General features: G+C 47.3%; 1 protein-coding gene across 2 annotated transcripts in view; it reads left to right on the plus strand.

Annotated features, from left to right (window-relative positions):
- Window positions 1–18,298, plus strand: part of syt14a (synaptotagmin XIVa) — a 104,172-nt gene that overhangs the window by 15,834 nt on the left and 70,040 nt on the right. The gene's annotated exons all lie outside the window — the stretch shown is intronic.

Below are 18,298 nucleotides of genomic sequence, written 5' to 3' on the forward strand. Positions count from 1 at the left end.
TTTTTGTTGTATAACTCAGTAACGTGATGTATCTGTCAATTGTACATTATTTCGATACAAATCACTTTTCCACCTCTATAAGGGAAAAAAGCAAAATTAGTCTGAGTGCCAATGCTTGAAATAGGTTCATGTTACCAGGTAATTTTTCTCATTTTTAAATATTGAAATATTCTTTACATTTGACAGTATATATACAATGGTCATGACAAATATTGTGCTTATGACATTTTTGAAAAAGATTTACCCTGTATTAGAATTATTTTTTAAACTGGTTACTTCTCAGATATATAGCACTGTTAAACATGTTTTGTGTTTCTTATTTGAATTGTTTTGTGGTAAATGATTAAATTTACCTCATAGAACTTGCCATTTAGTATTCTATTTGAACCTGAAGTGTAATATAAAGTTACATCGATTTAATCAGGACTAATTTAAAATTAGAGAACTTATTCATGTCTTTTGTGATTTTATTGAGGCATCTTACACCTCTTTCCAGAGGCTTTAGCCCTGATATTAACTCAGTCGTGGGAATTGGGCAGGCAGGGGTCGAGGCGGGCAGCAAACCATCCTGACCTTGGTAGTGTGAGGCCCAGGTTATTTTAACTCCGGGGCCTGAACTGCATGCCCCTAGTCAGTTGCCAGACTGAAACTGGTGTGAAGCGGCAGCTGACCAGCAGGCTGGAGCACAGTGTTGGGTAAAGGAACAGTTCCAGGAGAGTTGAGGGAATGGGATTTCGGGAGGGCCTTGCAATCAGGAGTGGGGAGCCCGGATCAGGGGAGGCCTAAACTTTCCTTGTGGGGCCCGGATGAGCATCCTTGCTCCTCCGAGCCTCACAAGGAAGATAGAAAAAAGTTAATTAGACTTACTTCTTTGGACTCTTCTGGCTCTGCTTCCGCTTTATGCTAGGTTGACCTGGTGGGAAAGCCACAACTGCTTCCCTGCTTAGGCCCATGGTTAAAATAACAGTTGGGGCCCGATTTTAGCACCCGCTCTCGGGTGCGTTCTCAGCGGGGGGGCCTCGAAAATTGCGAAATCCAGGAGCGGGACCGGATCGCGCCTCGATCCCGCCCACTTCCGGGTTCCCCGCTGACACGCGGGCGTGCGCGCGCAGCCCCCGCTGGTGGGAATCCCGCAGGCAATTAAAGTCAGCGGGATGCCACTTGACGCTATTTACTTTGCTATTTCAGGTCATTAACTGACCTGATTAAGGGACTGTGTGTGATTTTTGAGCAACATGGGACTGTTTCCTGTACTCGGGGAAACACTCCCAGCTGGAATGGACGTGTTGCAGCTGTCAGCCTGTGGCAGCTGCAAAGGTCCATTTGACAGGTTGGGGGGGAGACCCTCACTCATTGCAGGAGGCCACTCTGTCACTTGGGACAAAGTTTGGCCTCCACCACCCTCCTCCTGACGGTCAAAGTCACCAACCTGCACACTTACCCCGGGGTCCGGAGACATGTACCTGCCTTGCGGACCCCCTCAGATGTACATCGTGCGGATGCGGGCCGCCGTAGCTGCAGTCATGACCTCCTCAGAGGGCGAACAGCCTCGCCAGCCTCGCCATCCACGCCGTCCACCTCTGACACGTGGAGCTCCACAACAGAGTGCTGTGACACATCCACCTGCACAGCAGGAGGGAGGGCTACCGCAGAGAGAGATGCGTCGCAGAGTGCACTACCCTCGCCACAAGGTCCACAGACCGAGGCGCAGCCTCCTGGACCTCTCTGAGCAGCAGTGCACACGGAGGCTCAGAGTCAGTCGACATGTAGCCGTGGACATCTGCAGCCTTTTTCATGCCGAGCTGCTCCCGGCTGGCCCGTGCACCATCTTCCTACCTGTCGGTGTCAAAGTCACCACTGCCCTCCCGAACTTCTCCTCCGCATCCTTCCAGGGTGCCACCGGGGACATCGCCGATGTCTCTCAGTCGTCTGCGCAGAAGAGCCCTGCAAATACACCTACACCCACTCTGTAGTGACACAATGGGTGGCATCAGTGGTGGGTCCTCATAGTGATACCCACGAGTGGGCTTTATTGCACAAACCGGACAGGATTCGCGAAGACATGGCAGTAGTGGTGCCAATAGAATGTGTGATGTGAGTTGTTCTGAAATTCAATAGAAGTAACAACCATGACAAACCCTCAAACACCCTTGTGCATCCCCTTCATGCTCACGACACGTTTGCCTTACGCTGCCTACTGCACATATGTGATGCATGCCCTGTGGCTGCAGCACAGGTAGTGGCAGGTTGAGTGAGGCTGGCCGTGAGAGAGATGCACGAGAGGGTGAGTATGGGATAGAGCCATGACATTGTATGAGGATTGAGTTGCGTGGTAGTGGCGGGGTGAGTACTGGCGAGGTGAGTAGGTGCAGGTAAGATGAGGATGAGGTTTGAGTGGGTATGAGGGGGTGACCCCCTCTGCCAGCTCGAGCCAGGCCTTCCTGGTGGCAGAGGCGGGCCGCTTCCTCCCACCCGCCGGGTGGAAGATCTCTGTCCTCCCCCTCCTCCTCACCCCATGTATTGATACCTGGGGTGAGGGATTCATTAAACTGGGAGCAGCTGTCCCCCTGGGCTGCTCCATGCAGTCATCTTTGCTATTTCTTGCAGCATCTGTCAGTGAAGGACTGCCCCTTTAAATAGAGCGCCTCCAGCTGACAGATCTTACTGCGCATGCGAAGCCCGCCCGACGCGCAGATCAGCAGCGGGGAACCCGGAGGAGCAGGTAAGTGGATCCAATTAGTGGGTTGCCTGCTGCGATCGCGCGGGAAACCCACTGTTTTCACGCGCCCGCTTGCCCATCCGCCGGGAACCCGCACCCCTGGTAAAATCGGGCCCTTGGTCCCTGATTATGTTATTAGAGCCTGATCTGATATTTAAAGAAGGACCCAACCTAATTCTGGCGGGTGTCCATCCCACCTGTTTATAAAAATAGGTTAATGTTCGAAGTCTGCAGAAAGAGAATGGGACGTTGGCGGATAAGTACTCTGGACGACTTTAACTGCCTGGCTGCCCGGTTTGCGCAGGATTAATATTCATAGAATCATAGGGGGGAATTTTAACCTCCCCACGACGGGCGGGAGAGGGTCGGTGGTGGGGGATGGGGGGTTAAATCTGTAAAAATGTGAGTCCTGACCCTAACCCGCCGCAAATGCACCGACTTTTGGTTTAACCATGGCGGGTTTGCGGGCGTCCGAGTAACCCACTCTGGAGAGGCGGGTCCATCTCTGTAATAATAATATTTAAATGAGGCTCCGTTCTTCAGACTTTGAGAGCTATTTGAATTTATCAGCTGCCGGCTGGGTTTTCCAGGGCTTGGGAAACCCAGCAGCTAAAGGTAGGCAGGACATGCCAGATCCAGGAAGTAGGTGCTTTTCCAGCACTGCATTTTGGCCAGGAGGAGTAGGAGTGTTTCCCCCGACACCTCAAGCTAATCTTCTGCCATGATCTGCCTCCCTCCCCGCGATCTCTCCTTCCCCCTGATCAGCCGACTCCCCGCTACGATCTCTCCCTCCCTCACTCCTTACTGTCGTGCTCCGAGCCCCCCCCACCATGCCCCAATCTTCTCCGATTGCCAGGGATCAACCCCAGCGGTCCCCGGTTATAGCCTTCTACCACTGGCTTTCCCGCCTGGCAGCCGGCCAGCCTCTCAATCTGGAAATGGAGTAAAAAATTGCTAATGAGGTCCTGCCGTTAAATTCGGCAGGACCTCCCCGATTCCAGCATTTACGGGTTTCCTGGCCGCAAACACACGCCCCCATCCCCTCCCCACCTCCCCGTAAATATCAGGGTCATGGTATTTTATAGCACAGAAGGTTGCCATTTGGCCCATCGTGCCTGTGCCTGCTCTTTGAAAGAGTCCCACTCCCCCACTCTTTCCATACAGCCCTGCAAATTTTTCCTTTTCAAGTATATATCCAATTCCCTTTTGAAAATTTCCCCTTTTTGATTACTGCCTTGAATTTCACCTTGAGGGATTAAAAGTGAGAAATTGGGGAGAAGTTCATCCCTCAAAACATTGAATATCAGCCATTCAGATAATGAACTAAAATGCTCCCCAAATATAGCTAAAAACTGTAAGGCAAAATATGAACACTAGCAGAGCAGAGGTGGAAATATTAGGAGTAATTTTAACCTATCCTGCCTGGCGGAAAATTGTGGTGACGTTGTAACTTAAGGTATAGGTATTCCAACAGCACCAAGGCGCTTCAAAGAGACGTAAGGAAAAAATAGCTGCTAAGCCAAAGAAGGGGATAATAGGAGGGGCGATCAAAGATTTGGTCAAATAGGTGGGTTTTAAGGACGGTCTTAAAGGAGGATTGTGAGGTAGAGAGGTGGTAGGATTTAGGGAGGGAATTCCATAACGTGGGACTCTGAGGCCGCAACTTTCTGATTTAGAAGCAAGAGAACTACCAGCTGAGCCAAGCTGACAGGGGTTTGGAGGTAAAGCCTTGGGGTTTAAATTCGGGAGCACCCACTTTTGGGTGCCCCCCGATGCAAGGTTATTCCACCGCGCACAAATGGTGAGGTCCTACGAGGCCTGGATATGGGGCCTCTGACCTCATCATAATGAGCATGGTATTGCCGGAGCAGGCAGCGCACGGTAGGTACCGCACAGGTAAGTTGTTGCACTTTGGAGTCGGGGCTTGGGATACAGGGGTGGGGTCTGGGGGGTTGCAGTTGGTGCTTCGGTGGAGGGATTGGGGGTCATGGGGTTGCAGTCAGGGCTTCGGAAGAGGGATCGGAGATCAGGGGTCCTGGAGGTCGGGGCCAGGGTGAAGACATCGGAGGTCAGGGAGCCTGGATTTCAGGACCCGGAGTGAAGGCGATCGGAATGCTGATTGTAGCAAGTATTCACCTTTTTTTAATTTAGGCAGTGCTTAGGATTGGTTTTCCCTGCGCTGGCTACCTCGAGGCAAACCAAAGTGGCAGCAGGCTCCTGAAGCAAGCGCTAGGCCTCTTATTTGCATATGCAAAGGGCCTAATGCCTGCTTCAGGCATGGGTAATGGACACCTCTTGTTTGTCCTTAGCCAATATGGTGGGCGACTCACTTCCATCTGGAAGTGTGCACATGCTTCTTGCTTGCCATTTTGGAGCCTTGGGAGGCTGCGTAAAGCCTGAAAAACAGGCGCCACCTGGCCTAATTTAGCCCACATTGAATCATTTAAGAAACAGTTAGATGGTGTGATCGGTATACTGTAAGATTTTCTTCTGTATGAATAATTCAATGAGCTGAATGGCCTTCCTGATTCATATTTAGCTTGTGATGTGAAAAAAAGCAAAATTTGAGATTTGACAGTACATGCAGATGATATTTTGTCCACTAGGTGGCCACATAGGTACATGTTTCTCGTAACTATGTTGCAAACAAGATCATCTGAGTCTAGAGCTGGTGGTTTAGGAGGTCATGAGGCAAACGATAAAATGAGAGCCAAAATAAAGTTTTAAAAGAGCTAGAAATGGTAAATGCAAGCTGCAAGAATGTATTCCATGTCAGCATGTTGATTAAGGTGCATGTACGATCCCTTCAATAAAGGTTATTTGTAGAGTTTAAGATATTTGTTTCAAATCCATATGGGAATAGAAATACGTATAGGAATAGATAAATAGAATGCAAAACAAAGGCCTTTTTGGTTTACATCTGTTAGGGATGTGTCCCCTTTTTACTTCAATGCCTTTCAAAACACACTGGTTCAGTATGAAACTAAACCTTGTGAATAACTATTCTAGATGTTTTCATTGATGACTTGCTGTCTCAGTCATTTGAGTTTCTTCCAATAATGAGGAAGGGGCAGTTTTGTAATTTATTCATATTTAATACATAGAGGTTAGTGAAATTATCACTATCTTTTAACGTGATAATTGATAACTGTGTAAACACAAATAAGGTCCAACTAGTTAGTTGTCGCTTAAAGGCCTGAATTATATGTTGGCCCAGATTTTGCTGTCAAAATAACAGTGAGGCTAATGGCGCTCGCCATTATTTAAGCGTAAATGGTACATCAACTTCAGGCGAGGGTTAAATGCCAGTACCTAAAAGTTGGCGTCCAAGTTGCACCGCTCCATCGTTAGCTTCGCGAAAACGACATCTCACTGTCTGCCTCACCATTGAAATGCATTGAATGGCGTGAAGTTGATGTATTTGTGCAGTAGATACAAACTGAACTCGCCACAGAAAATTAAGTCTTGTCATTTGAAGACTTTTAACAACATGATAATTGCTAATTACTGCCAATCAACCTCTCTGGCACTGAAAATGAACTATTACTGTTTTGCTAAACGTTTATAAAACACTGGTTAGGCCTCAGCTGGAGTATTGTGTTCAATTCTGGGCACCACACTTTAGGAAGGATGTCAAGGCCTTAGAGAGGGTGCAGAAGAGATTTGCTAGAATGGTACCAGGGATGAGAGACTTCAGTCATGTGGAGAGACTGGAGAAGCTGGGGTTGTTCTCCTTAAAGCAGAGAAGGTTAATAGGAGATTTGATAGAGGTGTTCAAAATCATGAATGGTTTTGGTTGAGTAAATAAGGAGAAACTGTTTCCAATGGCAGAAGGGTCGGTGACCAGAGGACACAGATTTAAGTTGATTGGCAAAAGAACCACAGGCGACATGAGGAAACATTTTTCTACTCAGAGTTGTTATGATCTGGAATGCACTGCTTGAAAGGGAATTAGATAAACACTTGAAGGGAAAAAATTTACATGGCTATAGGGAAAGAGCAGGGGAGTGGGACTAATTTGATAGCTCTTTCAAAGAGCCACAGGCACGATGGACTGAATGGCCTCCTCCTGTGCTGTAACACACTGTGATGCTATGATACAAGTGTAGATTCTCATTCCTTCAGGTATTAATTGTTGGAGATTTTAAAAATGTAAAATTTAAAATTTAATTTCTTTTTAACTTTTCCTTTCTGTCTCTTTTTTTTCTCTCTCAATTCAATCTTTCTTTCCCTCTCTTTATTTCTCTTTCTGTACCTGATTTGATGTTGTCCTAGTACCGACCCCTGGGGAATACCACTGTATACCTCCCTCCAGTCCAGGGAGGGAGGGAGGAGGCTTTTGTGGAGCATAAACACCAGCATGGACCCATTGGGCTGAATGGCCTGTTTTTGTGCTATACATTCTATGTAATTCTGTATAATTGTACCACACTTTCAGCCTCTCTAGGACATGGTTTAAGCATCTCATTCAACAATCGCTAAGAGACAGCTATGATGGAACATGAAAAGATGTTAAATAAATACCAGAATACTAAATTAAATCCACCTCTTGAAATTGTAGTATGGGATCTCTTAATCCACCTGAACAGGCAGATGGGGCCCCATTTTAGTTGAAAGACAGCACCCCTGACAATACAATACTCCCTCAGTACTGCACTGAAGTATCTGCCTAGATTATGTACTCAAGTCCTACTGTGAGGCTTGAATCCATAATTTTCTGACAGGCAAGAAAGACACCACTGAACCAAATTGACACATGGCTTGCGGCATTGGGACGTACCTATCAGAACAATCCAAAACATGTGAGCTAAATAATATAGGCTTGGGAGGCTAGAAAAGATCCAAAAAGGTAGTAATGATGGCAGAAATTCAGATTTATAGAGCTCATAGAGATCTGATGCAAAATTTAAAACAGGCCGAATATTAACAGCTTTATAGTAGATAAAAAATTATGCAAGCAAGATCACAAAAAGAAATAGAGAAAGAATTGGACCTAGCTTGCGTAACTGCTGAAGAGAAAACAAAAGAAAGAGAGAGTACCAACTAGAGTTGCTGAAATGCAAGAAAGGGAAAGAGCACCTTAGACAGGAAGATGAGAGAGAATGAAGGAAGAAAAAAGAACAACATGAAGTCATGGCCAATGAGAAGAAGAAATAACATTGTCATGCTATTAAATTGACAGTGAAACATGTATCAACAGTGAATCCAATGGGTGAGGATACAGATCATTTAAACCCATAATCCTGCTAGGAATAATTTTATTAAATCTAATTGAATTCCAAATTTTAAAGAAGAAGATAATATTGATAATTTTGTTCAAGCTTTCCATAAGTGGAACAAAGATATTAGGGTCGAGCGGCTTATGCTGTCTCTTAACAGTAAAACACTCGGCCTAAAAAGTCCATGGGGCAGTGCGTCTCTCGACATAAATGCCAAGATGCACCTGCCTCTGACCTCTGCTGCTGATGCTGCCAAACTTTGCAGGGTTGGGAAAGGTCACGCGATCTGCATGACTTCAGAGAGCTAGAGGTGCAACTCGGCAATTAGAAAGTTCACTGTAAGTACCTGGGGCTGGGGTGTCCATTGGGACCTGCCCTATTGATTGACGTCAGATGAAGAAATTATGGGAGCTGCCAGGGGAATCTACGTATATAATTCTGTTCCTATGACCACAGACTAGCTGCTCATTCATGAAAGAGTATGTCCTGATTTCTGGAAGTCTTGCCGCAGGGTAGAAATGGAGGATGCTTTCTGTTGATGGCTGCTTTCTACAGGGAAACTGATGAATTCAATTCCTCTGGCTAACAATGTGTCAGTGACCTGCATGATGCAAGTGTGCACTTAAGATTGGGAGATATGACATAGATCACCTGTGGTAGCTTGGAAGGAACCCGCTGTATAAAAGTTCAGCAGAGCTGTAACTTTCACAGTCACTGACAGAATTGTCAATGTCCTGGAAGTGGTGCTCAAGTCAGACTGCAGTAATGTTCATAGTACTGTTATGGTCTCCTTTGGGAATCTTAGGCCCCGATTTTTATTCGGAGATGGGAATGAAGCATGCGAGGGCGTGCAAGGAATCAGCAACATTGCACAATATGGAAGCCTGGCTGATTTTAATGGCCAGGTATCATTTAAATAATGCTTACAGTTTCGTATCATTGTCACATGTTAGCAGGTGTACCGCCAACCCACATAACGCAATTTCCCTGCCAGAATTTAAAGCTTCAGTGCTTCTGTTCCCATTGGCGGAAGGGTCAAGAGCCAGAGGACATAGATTTAAGGTGATTGGCAAAAGAACCAAAGGTGACATGAGGAAAAACTCTTTTATGCAGCGAGTGGTTAGGATCTGGAATGCACTGCTGCGGGGTGGGTGTTGGTGGTGGCGGAGGCAGATTCAATTGTGGCTTTCAAAAGGGAACTGGATAAGTACTTGAAAGGAAAAAACTTGCAGGGCTACGGGGATAGGGCGGGGGAATGGGACTAGCTGGATTGCTCTCGCATAGAGCCGGCACAGACTTGATGGGCCAAATGGCCTCCTTCCATGCTGTAACCTTTCTATGATTCTATGATCTCTGCAAGGAAGAGTGGAAAATACTGTTAAAAATATGGCTGGAAAGAAAGGGAAGATGGCCCCTAGGTTCTCAGATGCTTCCCTGGAAGTCCTGCAGGGTGCAGTGAGGGTCAGGATGGCTGTGTTGTTCCCCACAATTGGGAAGAAGGAATCTGTTGCCACAACCAAGAAGAAATGGACAGAGGTGGCTGAGAAAGTTAGCAGCAGGAGCATCACGCCAAGGTCCTGGATCCAGTGCAGGAAATGTTTCAATGACCTGACTAGGTCAGGAAAGGTCAGCACATGTCCTTTAGCCATCTCCTGTAATGCACCTCCTTCTACTCTCTCTTGTCCTTCCTACACCATTCATACCACTCCTCCCCTTGCATCACTTTCCTCAGCACCAATCGCAGTGGTGCACTGCATCACCTCTCATCCTCACTCCTTACACATGCCCAACTCCCGCTTCCTCCTCTCACTACTGCCAATAACCCCATCCTCATCTCATCTCATCTAAGCTGCTTGACCTGCACCGACTCTCAGCACACCACTTCAATTTTCACTGTAGCCACTTTCTGCAAATGTATGACACCCCCACTCCTATGATATCTGCCTGATTCTCCCTTTCACCTTATGCAGTAAATCCAGAGGAAGCACACGTCTGCACCAGCCACTCATTTTGTAGGGGAAGGGAGCGCAGAATTCCAGAGAGAGGGCCAGGACACCAAGATTTTGTGGAAGTGACACCGCGGAGGAGGAGGCCCTTGAAATAAGCAGAACCAGTAATACCCTCAGTATTGGTGATGGTGAGGTTGGCGGATTCACAGAGCAGGGTGCCTAATTTCAACTTTCATCCATTCATCTCCCACAACCAACCGTATCTTCAGCCTACTTCAACACATCAAACCTATATGATTAAGTGCTTCATGTGGAAATTTACATTTTTTTAGCTACCATTACTAAATCTTCAACTTTTTTTCTTCCTCCAGGGAACTCATATGACGAGCATGAGCCCCTGCCCACAGAGGAAGAAGACTCCACGGAGGAATTTATGCCTCCTGAGGAAGCATCATCACACGATACATGCATTGCACATTGAGTGGGCATGTTAGTCAGATACGTGGGCCGGCACCGGGTGAGTCTCACAGCACAAGTGAGCAGGAGCAGATAGTGATGATGGAAACAGCAGAGGAGAATATGCGCCAGAGGGCGCTGACATCTCCAAGCTCAACTCAGCAGGACAGACATTACAACTCCAGGGGCCAGTCATGAAAAGGAGAATACTTGAAGCACAGGAGCAAATGTGTGAGGTGTTGGCAGTCCTGCCCGGCACTCTGTCCGCTATGGCAGGGAGGATGATGGAATCCACTTCCACCATCTCTGGGGTGCTTTCGCTGGGGTTCTCAATTCTACAATCTACCATGGAGCGTGCAGCCATCTTAATGGACATAGCAGTCGGGCCCCCACAGCAGGAGTCAGTGCTACCAGCCTTTGTAGACTTGATAGTGGCTCAACCAGCTGCATTACAGACTCTGGGCTCCATTGACTGTTCCACCTTAGAGAAGCTGGTGGACAAAGTACATCGGGACTTCCAAGGCGTGACTCATCTCCTCCAGTCTGCTCTCCAGACGACCAGCATGACTGATGTGCTGCTGCCCAATGGGAGGGAGTTTGGCGGAACGGACGCTGTATGTGCAGACCTCTCACAGGATGTCAGCACGTCTCCTCCCTAGCCACCCCCCCTCCAACCAATACCCGACATGGTGCCTGAACTCCAGCTGGCCCAAACTGCCCGAGCAGAAGTCCAGGAGCAGCAAACAGTAGCAGCCCCTCACTGGCTGCAACACTCCGAGGCCGTCGGCCGCAAGCATCTCACGAGCCTAAGGAAGATGCACAGCAGCCTGCCACAAGCTTTGCTTAAGCCACTGGGGTACCACATCGTAGGAGTAGTAGACCCAGGAAGCCATTGGCTAAAAAGAGCACTTAGGGTTCACACTTGGGTGTTTCAGTACCTGGTCTGGAGATATTTGTTTCCTGGTGCACATTAAAACCTTTCTCACTTTTGTCACTCCTGTGCGCCCTCTGCTTTCATAGCAATTTCTGTGTCTGCCTTGTCATTGTGTCATAGATGTGGATATTTTTAAGGTGACAAGTTGGAGGATTGTAAATCAATGGGGCGTAGGTTGCAGGTCTGTTAGTGTAAGGGGGTCTATTCACATAAGAGTGGTATGAGTAGGAGATCTCTAGGTGAAGCACTGCGCAATGAGTACATCCCTTGCATCTCGGGCAGCAAGGTGCTCCTTGCACCGTGCCTCGTGTCCTCCAGTGTCCTCTTCACCATCCTCTTCCTCATCAGATGATGAGTCCCGTGGGTCTTCTTCCTCCTGCACCTCCAGTCCTTTTCATTGAGCGATGTTATGCAGAACGCAGCATGCCTCAATTATTCTGGATACTCTGGGTGGCGAGTATTGCAGGGATACTCTTGACCTATCAAGGCACCTGAACCTCAACTTGGGCATCCTGATGGCCTGCTCTATGATGCATCTTGTCGTGATGTGGCTGCTGTGGAGTGGTGGGGTTCCGAAGAGGCGTCATCAGTCATGGTAAAAGGGGGTATCCCTTGTCCCCAAGCAGCTATCCTCTAACACTGGTGGCAGGTTGAAATATGGGGGTGGATATTGGACTGACGTAAGATGAAGGCATCATGGCAGCTTCCTGGGTATCGGGAACATACTTGCATGAACCTCTTGTAGTTGCACATGAGTTGCACGTTGATGGAGTATAAGCCCTTGCGGTTAACAAAGGCTCCTGGCTGGTCAAAAGGTGCCGTTATGGCTATGTGTGTGCAGTTTATGGCACCCTGTTTTTTTTAATTCGTTCATGGGATGTGGGCGTTGCTGGCGAGGCCGGCATTTATTGCCCATCCCTAATTGCCCTTGAGAAGGTGGTGGTGAGCCGCCTTCTTGAACCGCTGCAGTCCGTGTGGTGATGGTTCTCCCACAGTGCTGTTAGGAAGGGAGTTCCAGGATTTTGACCCAGCGACAATGAAGGAACGGCAATATATTTCCAAGTCGGGATGGTGTGTGACTTGGAGGGGAACGTGCAGGTGGTGTTGTTCCCATGTGCTTGCTGCTCTTGTCCTTCTAGGTGGTAGAGGTCGCAGGTTTGGGAGGTGCTGTCGAAGAAGCCTTGGCGAGTTGCTGCATTGCATCCTGTGGATGGTACACACTGCAGCCACTGTGTGCTGGTGGTGAAGGGAGTGAATGTTTAGGGTGGTGGATGGGGTGCCAATCAAGCGGGCTGCTTTATCTTGGATGGTGTTGAGCTTCTTGAGTGTTGTTGGAGCTGCATTCATCCAAGCAAGTGGAGAGTATTCCATCACACTCCTGACTTGTGCCTTGTAGACGGTGGAAAGGCTTTGAGGAGTCAGGAGGTGAGTCACTCACCGCAGATAACCCAGCCTCTGACCTGCTCTTGTAGCCACAGTATTTATATGGCTGGTCCAGTTAAGTTTCTGGTCAATGGTGACCCCCAGGATGTTGATGGTGGGGATTCGGCGATGGTAATGCCGTTGAATGTCAAGGGGAGGTGGTTAGACTCTCTCTTGTTGGAGATGGTTATTGCCTGGCACTTATCTGGCGCGAATGTTACTTACCACTTATGAGCCCAAGCCTGGATGTTGTCCATGTCTTGCTGCATGCGGGCTCGGACTGCTTCATTATTTGAGGGGTTGCGAATGGAACTGAACACTGTGCAATCATCAGCGAACATCCCCATTTCTGACCTTATGATGGAGAGAAGGTCATTGATGAAGCTGCTGAAGATGGTTGGGCCTAGGACACTGCCTTGAGGAACTCCTGCAGCAATGTCCTGGGGCTGAGACGATTGACCTCCGACAACCACTACCATCTTCCTTTGTGCTAGGTATGACTTCAGCCACTAGAGAGTTTTCCCCTGATTCCCATTGACTTCAATTTTACTAGGGCTCCTTGGTGCCACACTCGGTCAGATGCTGCCTTGATGTCAAGGGCAGTCACTCTCACCTCAGCCAGAGTTGCAAACCCCAATGCTCTTTCCATCTGACTGCTGTTGGAAAGGAGATATACCGGCTGGCCCTTGCAAATAAGGATTCTTTGTCCTGCTTGATGCATTTGTGGGTGGCTGACTGTGACATTCTCGATATATCCCCCGTGGCAGCCTGGAAGGATCCAGAAGTGTAAAGGTTGAGGGCGGTGGTGACTTTCAATGCCACTGGCATGGCATGGCTGCCAGTGGCATTGAAAGGCAGCAGGTCTTCTTCGAGATGGCTGCAGAGGTCTGCGACTATCTGCCTTGACAATCTGAGCCTCCTGAAGCACTGCTCCTCAGACGGGTCAAGGAAGCTGAGCCTCTGTCTGTACACCCTGTGAGGTGGGTAAAGCACCTCTGTTGCAACCTTCTCTGTGGCCCTCCTGCGGCTCCTTCATCATGTCTTTGCTGCTGCTGCTCCTCTTCCTCCTCCTCTTCACTCCAATAGAGTTCAGCTAGAGCAGCACCCATAATCAGTTGCTCCTATTTTTTATGTAAAGATTCTCCAAGACACAAGCCAAAGCAAACAGTGATCACAGAATCACAACCCACAATGAAGTGAAAGAGCATCTGTGAATGTTGCAGCTTTATTCACATTGTGGCCCCTTTACATTCAGCACACTGATCCTTCAGGACCCAATCCCGTTCCCCTAGTGACCTTGCTGACCAGCGTGAAACCCATGCTACGCTAAAATCACATCAGGGTCCTAGTTGCAACATAGGACCCCAATTTACATATATTCATGAGCCTCCCGCCTCTCTATAGCAGGAGATTCGTTGACCCGGATACTCGCCGCCGTTAGTATTGCAGCAGCTGGGAACGTGGCAGGTTGGGGGAGGGATCGCAATTTCCAGTATTTTAACCACTTGCCCGATCCTTTCCTGCCCATCGGGAGGGGGGTTAAAATCGAGGCCGTAGCCTCTGTATGCAGGTAGCTTCAGACATGTCTAGACCTAAGAACCTGCCCCTGTACACACAGGTGGTGGCATGGGATGGATTCTAATAGATCATTTTAGGATTAAAGACACCTATCTGGCATGCCTTCTCAGATCCTCTTTCTCGATCTTCTGAATTTGCAAAAAGAGGTATGCTTATAGGGCTAGTCATAGCTCCTTGCAGATCAGCACACTGGAATTGTTCAATGGACAGGCATAGGTAACAGATGCATAGCTTTAAGATGCCATCAGTTAGACTTCAAAAAGTTTCCCTTACTTTGTTCAACAAAACAACAGCAAAAAGAAGAGACACAGTGGGCATGATTTTTACATTGAGACAGGAAGAGGGCGGGGGGGAAAGTAATCAGATACAAAACCTGAAAGTAAAGTTGGCGGGTCGTAATCTGCGATCGCGACCTAATTGAAGGCAATAAATTTTACTTCCTGGTTTCGCTCCCGGCAGCCAACCTGATTGACAGGCTGTCAGGCAGGAAGCCCAGGGATCGGAGAGGAGGGAGAGATCGAGGCTGTGAAGGAAATCGGTGGTGGGGATGGGGGTGGGGAAGAGGACACTGTGGTACTGTTTGCAGAACTTACCTTCAAGAGCCTCAGGCTATGTATGGTGACTTCCAAATGCGTTTAGAACCCAACAGAAAAATCAGACCAAGGAATTATTTTAAAGAGTTCTTAAAGTGACAACTTGGGATGCAATCCTAGAAGTTACCAAAGGGTATTCTTTGGCTGAAAACTGGTTTTAAGCCCAGCTTTGCAGTTTGTAAAAAAGCTTTGTTTATGAAGACCGCTAATGTCACAGCAAAGCTGAAACTGGGTCTTGATTGTGAAAAATCACCAAGAAGCACATGTGAACTGATAAACTCATCAGCTATAAGTATTAGAAAATTAAACATCAGATTCATCTTCTGTAATGTGGAAAAGATCAGAGGTCGGCAGAAGATCGGAGGTCGGCGGAAGATCAGAGGTTGCAAGAGGTCGGAGGTCAGGAGAAGTTGTAGGTTGGGAGGAATCGGGGGGAGGTCTACCATCAGGGGGGTCCAATCGTGCCAGGTAAGCTTGTTGGGCCTGGATGATGCACTCCTGCTTCTCCTGGCCCACAAGCAGTGCAGTAAAGGCACTCAGTTCATGGATCCAGCCCTCAGAATCATATAAAGGTTACAGTATAGAAGCAGGCCATTTGGCCCATCGAGTCCATGCTGGCTCTATGCAAGAGCAATCCAGCTAGTCCCACTCCCCCGCCCTATCCCGTAGCCCTGCAAATCTTTTCCTTTCAAGTATTTATCCAGTTCCCTTTTGAAGGCCATGATTGAATCTGCCTCCACCACCCCCTCGGGCAGTGCATTCCAGATCCTAACCACTCGCTGTGTAAAAAAGCTTTTCCTCATGTTACCTTTGGTTCTTCTGCCAATCACCTTAAATCTATGTCCTTTGGTTCTTGACCCTTTCACCAATGTGAACAGTTTTTCTCCATCTACTCTGTCTATACTTTTCATGATTTTGAATACGTCTATCAAATCTCCTCGTAACCTTCTCTGTTCTAAGGAGAACAACCCCAGCTTCTCCGGACTATCCATGTAACTAAAGTCCCTCATCCCTGGAATCATTCTAGTAAATCTCCTCTGCACCCTCTCTAAGGCCGTCACATCTTTCCTAAAGTGCGGTGCCCAGGACTGGACACAATACTCCACTTGTGGCCGAATCAATGTTTTATAAAGGTTCATCATGACTTCCATACTTTTGTACTCTGTGCCTCTGTTTATAAAGCCCAGGATCCCATATGGTTTTTTAACTGCTTTCTCAACCTGCCCTGTCACCTTCAACGATTTGTGCACATTTTCCCCAGATCTCTCTGTTCCTGTACCACTTTTAGAGTTGTGCCCTCTAGTTTATATTGTCTCTCCTCGTTCTTCCTACTGAAATGTATCACTTCGCATTTTTCTGCGTTAAATTTCATTTGCCATGTGTCTGCCCATGCCATCAGCCTGTCTATATCCTCTTGAAGTCTATCACTATCCTCCTCATTGTTTACTACCCTTCCAAGTTTTGTGTCATCTGCAAATTTTGAAATTGTGCCCTGTACACCCAAGTCCAAGTCATTAATATATATCAAGAAAAGCAGTGGTTCCAGCACCAAACCCTGGAGAACACCACTGTACACCTCCCTCCAGTCCGAAAAAGAACCATTCACCACTACTCTCTGTTTCCTTCTTGCCTCCTTTCACCTGACGAGATTCAGAAGCCATGGGAAACCCGTGCAGGGGAGGATAAATTAATTTCAGACATAGAATCAACAAAAAATTAAGTACCTCAACTATCTCAGTGAGGTAAATTGCCACTTTAACAATCCGCCCGCCAGCATTAAGTGGGGATGGGACTTCCGGGTTTCGGATGAGCACGCATCTAAATGTGCCTGGGTTAAACCCGGTGGGCACGTTGGAGCCGGGTTACGGTTATGCTTCAAAAGCTATTATTTTAACTTCACCCGCCCCCAGCTCACCGTTTTTGGGGTTAAAATTACTGCCCGTGACTTGCAAACAGATATACCAAAAACAGTCGTATACATTTAAGGGAAAGATGGAAAGCACCCATTTTATATGGGTGCTGAGTTTATGATGTGCTGTTCAGGTACTTCACTTCGAAAGCTGCTTATCAAGAATGAGGATCCTGCATAAAACCAACCTGTCAGTCGCTCAGATTTTTTTCAGTCAGGTGTCAATCTAATTCTAGCAGCTATCACACAAGGAACCAGTCACATCGCCATTTAATTTTTTTGAAGTTGATTTCAGCTACCAACTTGATTTCTGATCCAGCTGAATATACAGCCATATTTATAACATAATAGATGCATAAAAAAAATAAGTCTGAAAAAAACCTAAATCATCCATTGTTGTTAGAAATACCTCCAATAAGTTTCCCCAGCACAGGCCTGCCACTTTCTCATGAGCCTAAGGCTTGAGTTCTTGCATTCCCCAGATTCCATTTTATATGTGAGGTTTGTGTGAGTAAAGAGGCTAAAACCAGAGTCCCATAAGGCACCAATGTGACCCTGTGCACATCACACTGGTGGACTATAACTCATAGAATGTGCCAGTGTCAATGTGCATGATAGACTAAAACAACAAGAAATTGCATTTATGTAGTGGGGAAGAGTTTCTGTGGGATTCTCTCGATCCCTCACCAAAACTTCGGCAGAAGTTGGTGAAAATGTGTAAATGTCCGTTTTCAGCAATTCACACACTTTTTCTGGGGGTTCTGCCGATATTCTACTAAAGTTACGGCAATAGATCAGGAGAACCCCCACGGAAATTCCAGGCAAGTATCTTTAATGTAGAGGGAGGAGATAAATAATTAACAGGAAAAAAGTACAGAATACTGAGCTGTGGTGGGAGAGTTAGGAAAGGAAACTGAAAGTTTTGTTGAAAAGATCGGTTTTGAGAAGGTTTTTAAGGATGGGGAAAGAAGTAGAGAGGCAAACAGGATTAGGAAGAGCTGCAGAAATGCTGGGGTGGTTAAAGGTTCTGTCGTTAATGGTGGGGTGAAGGGAGGAGGATGCACTAAAGAGGATTGAAGATTGCAGGAGGGTACAAGACTGGGGAAGGTTTCAGAGATAAAGTGGGGTGAGGCCTTGGAGGGATTTGAAGACAAGGATGAGAATTTTAAATTCAATGCTCTGGGAGACTGAGAGCCAATGTAGGTCAACGAGGACAGGAGTGATGGGAGAGTGGGATCTAGGATACAGGCAGCTGAATTTTGGACAAGTTGGAAATTATGGAAAGAGGATGATGGGAGGCCAGCACATTGAAGGAATTTGACTGGATTCTCCTCTGTGACCCTGTCCAAAATGGGATGGGATAGTGGTGGCGAATGAGGGAAATGCTGGCAGTGGGGTTGGAGATGGGTGGTGGTTAGGAAGGATAAATGGATCAAGGAGTAGGGTAAAGATAAAAACAGAAAATGCTGGAAATACTCAGCAGGTCGGGCAACATCTGGAGAGAGAAACAGAGTTAACG

This window comes from Heptranchias perlo, chromosome 8, assembly GCF_035084215.1.
Source record: "Heptranchias perlo isolate sHepPer1 chromosome 8, sHepPer1.hap1, whole genome shotgun sequence".
Lineage (NCBI taxonomy): Eukaryota > Metazoa > Chordata > Chondrichthyes > Hexanchiformes > Hexanchidae > Heptranchias > Heptranchias perlo.